Genomic DNA, 4,542 nt, shown 5'->3' on the forward strand with positions numbered 1-4,542 from the left:
TCCTGGCCTTGTAAAATTCCATTTGTGCCAAGTATATATTTTTTTTCAATGAACGCAAGCTTTTTCATTGCCCATTCCCGTTAGAGATCATTCATCCTCATCCAAACATAAAGGCCAACCGATTCATTGTTCATACTTAATACCAATCACTGTCTAGTAACATAACATATCTGTAGCATGGTCTTCTAGTGTACGTAACCATGCGCAATTCCTCTCCTGAAATAGCTGATGCGGCATCGCCGTGTGTCTTGCATAAACGTTTGCACCATGTGATATGTAGCACTTTACTTTTCCTAATGTTTTATACCTTCAGTGCTTGCAGGGTAGAGTAGCTTCTTTCTTGAATGCAAGTTTTCTCATTCCTATATTTATTTCCGAGTCTCGTTCACGATTGCTCTTCTAGCTCGATAGCCTGGATTTTCGCGCAAGCTACATTGAAGTGATTGATTCTGGAATCTGCTTTCGCTGCTGTCCCACTTGGTCATGGCCGCCATGTTACGTTTCTCGGATGTGGGAGTCTGGCCACTTGCACGGTCAAACAGTTTCTCCAGGTGCAGCTGCTCCTGCAGTCCACACAGCGACATAAGACTCCGAATTTACACGCACCGTGACTGGTGCTCCTCGTTCTGTTCTTTCGTGCTGCAGCCGTGTGCATATTTTGTCTGTGGTCTTTCTCGGTCATGATTAGGCATGAACAGAGACCAGCATACGTGCTTTCATGGTCCTAAGTGCATGAATTTGATAGCCACGTGGGTGGAAAGGTCCACAAAAGTGGCTGCTAAAGGTAATGCCTAGAAAATCGACGATTTCCACATTCAGATAAGGTGGGGCAGCAAGTGTGAGCGACACATTAGCGACGCCCGAAAGAATAAAAAAAACGTGCAGGTTGCAAAGGAGGTAATGCTAAAATGCCGCTTAGTCCATGTTGCTGTGTTGGGTGTGGCAGCAGATGCCTCCGTCACCCGATTGCTTCGCAATGCAAGTTGCTAATCTTCAATGGCGACTGTCGGTGCAAACAGGTGTGACACTGTCCAATCTGTTTGCGTGGCTGGTTGCCGCTCTTTACCAGACCACCATGTGCAACGACGAAAGTGAGCAGCTCACGAGCTGGCGTTAATAATTTCATCGTACTTCAACATGCAAATTTTATTGGCCCTCTAGTACGAAAAGGTGCACTGCTTGTCTTCTGCCGATAAAGTCGCACGTTCTCTTCACTCACTTGTGGCTTGTTTGTATGGTCGTCAGTAGAGGCTCTTTGGTCTCAAGGCAATTAGAACGCACCAGCTACGCAGCAGCTAAGGCACTGAGGCATGTCGCAAAGCTAGCAGGGTGACCACGGCACGTACCAGCGTACGCTACCGGTAAAAAGCGGCCATGCTGAATTTTGCATTAAAAAAACAAAAGAAGCTTGTATTTCCGCTTTTTGCTTGAGCATCCTCATCTGTTGGCCCCCCGGTAATCATAGCGCTGCCGCTTCTTATTTTCATACCGCTGTGGAAGGTACAGTTTCCCTTCTCTGAAGGTAGTTCTTTATTCTATGCTGAATGCCTAATTTTTTATTGAAATGAAGATAAAAGAAAAGACGTAGTCACCTTATAATGGCGACGGCTACTCCTTTTCGCATAACGAAAACAACAGTAAAAAATATGTAAGAAAGTGAAAAGAAACCACGTCATAGGGTCAGAAAATCACAGCACACAGTCCTATACACCCATGAACATATCAATGTAAAAGTCAAATGCAAGTTGCACCACAATGAGTTTGTAAGGAAAGTCACAAACATGCAAGCGGACGTGATGTTTACTGGTATAAGCATATAGATAGATCAGGAATTGCACAGAGTTGAAATAATGTACGCACAGAACACACAAAAAAAACAATGTAACATGTATTATAAAAGCTGTAATAATTACAAATAGAAGCAAGTTATAGTAACATCGTGTGACTATTCAGTACGATATCTAGTACTTGTTAAGGATGTATGTCTCTTCGTAAAAAAGTTCAAGTGCGTTCAGTGCTTTTCGCTGTGCAATTTTCGATGGCCATGGGCCCAGCAATTTTGCGAGTGAGAAAGGCCGGTGAAGATCAATAGAGTGTAGCTCTTGTTCTAGCTGCCGTCTTTTCATCGTGTATATGGGGCATATGTATATGTATTCGAGGAGTAGATGGCGAACATCTTCAATGCCATGGTCACAGGAGCAAGCCGGGGAAGAAGCCCGTTTTATGCGATATAGGAAATGTTTGATGTATGCTGTCCCAAGGCGCAGTGGATGAATTGGTGTCTCGGACCTTTTCGAAAGTTCTCCATCCAGCTGGTATGAGTTGAGGATCCATTTCGTAAAAAATTGACTGCTTAGTATTTTCCTTAGACCAGGTTCACCTACACAAGTCCTTTTTTAGTACTCTCAATATGCGCTTCGCGCCCATTGGTGATAAAGAGATGAGTAGAATTTCTGCATCGTTATGGGCCGATTTTTCCAATGAGTTCGCTAATTCGTTTCCTGCTATAACAGCGTGTCCCGGGAGCCAATGTAATATCACTTCGTGTCTCGTAGTTCTCAAATCGTCGTGATGATCGACGCCATGCACAAGCCCGAAAATGAAAAAAGCAAATGCTCAGTGCCCTTCCACGCTGTGAAGAAGGATGACCAGGAAAACTGCGTATGTGGGTGCCTTAATGGCGCTGCACCTCCGCCGCGGGTCAACCCAGCATTTCACTATCTACGGAACCGGCCCACGTATAGGGAGTGCTTAACGCCTGCTTCACGTTCGCCGCGGATCGGCCCGGCGTTGCACTATTTTCAGAATCTTTTTCAACACGCGAACACGATAGTGGGGAAAGTAGCCGTTAACAGCTTGGCTGTAAAAAAAAAATAAGGATGTCGAAAGACACGTTTTGTGCCATTATGCGAGTCATCGCGGCGGAAAGACAACAATGTATTGTTTCATCGTTTTGCGAAAGAAGCAGATGGCGTATATTGGAGCGCGACTTGGATAAGAAACGTCGCATTGGGAAAAGGTGACGACTGATCCTGCACCGGTTTGTTCGGAACACTTCACACGGGACTTCTTTCGCCCCAGCGAGCAGAACATTGACATCAATATCTTGCTAGCATTTCAAATTTTTGTTTAGGCAGGCATTTTGATAAATTATAATGATGTACGCTTCAGCCTCATTTGGTTTTCTACCCCAGCATTAGTATTACTAATACTTTAAGCAGCAGGAATATTCTCGCTAATGTACTTTCGCCCGCAGGCACGGCAGCAGGAATGATAACTGCATGCCTCGGTAGGTACGTCCGAAGTCGAGCATGATACCAGGGACATATCATTTTCAGAGCATGTTTTAGTTTAGCGATGCAAGCAGAAGATGCTGTTTTCTCATTCGTTGAGTTGAGAGTTTATTTGCTCGCAAGAAATTTTGAAGCAGCGGCAAAAAGCGCTCATTCCAGCTTTGGAGCATTCGACCTGCCCGCAGCGCCACTAGTTTGCTTTCCGACACTGTGCACACACCTGGGGCGCTATAACGTAAAACTATTCCAAACTTTTCTATTCCAATTTTGCAATCAGGCCTCCGCGATTGGTCAAAAGCTTTTTGGAACAACCCCACTTCACCTGTCTGTCACGCAACGTCACTAAAACCACAATAGCTCCCCATCTGATATGACGTGTACACACTGATTATGCATAATTTGACCGAACAAAACAAAAATAGTTATTTCTGATTCGACTCCTTTTCGCCGTTAGACCTCGACTATTGGTCATAAATTTTAGGGCTGCACCCACTTCACCTACCTGTCACGCGACGTCACAAAACCGCAAAAACTAACCGCGTCAAAGTGACGTCTACGCGTTAAAGAAGCAATAATATGCCGAGCAAAAGTGAATTTTCTTCTGAATAGCCGCAGGCTGCTCCTTTCCGAAAAGAATAAAAGATGGCTGCCGCTGATCGCTTAGGCACTGGCTGCTCACACCTGCCGGAGAGCATAGGTTTATTTACGTGTAACAAAACTTTTTGCGTGGCCATGTAAGGTTTTCGAGCACTTTTGGCAGGTTTACGACCTCGCTCTGCCAGCTCTTCTTTGCTGAAGATCATTTTTAGCGGCATTCTTAACCTTCCGTTGCATGCCGCCGCAATTTTCCACCAACCACCGTAAGCTAAGTAAGGGAAAACGGACCAATCGGAGACGCCGGCACCAACCTCTTCATCCGGTTATTGATTTTTCATTGCAGTGGCTCGGCCCCATCGAATCCTTCTCCACTTGAGCGTGCTTCTTGCCTCTTGTCAGCCAATTAGATAAGACAAGCCGCTCAGTGTAGGCAATGTTACTCGTTTTTCAAGCAAATAAAAATGAGCTCCTATGAACGACGAGAGTGTTTTATTGGTCTGTTTAGACAACCTTGTTGGTGACCGCCCAATGCTTGTGTCGACCGTTACTTAAATTTGACGTCAGGACATTGTAAGAAAACACATTGGAATAGTTTTACGTTATATGGCCCCCCGAGTTCTATACCAGCTGGTTCAATTCGTCACCAAGTCAT

This window comes from Dermacentor albipictus, unplaced genomic scaffold (assembly GCF_038994185.2).
Source record: "Dermacentor albipictus isolate Rhodes 1998 colony unplaced genomic scaffold, USDA_Dalb.pri_finalv2 scaffold_12, whole genome shotgun sequence".
NCBI lineage: Eukaryota > Metazoa > Arthropoda > Arachnida > Ixodida > Ixodidae > Dermacentor > Dermacentor albipictus.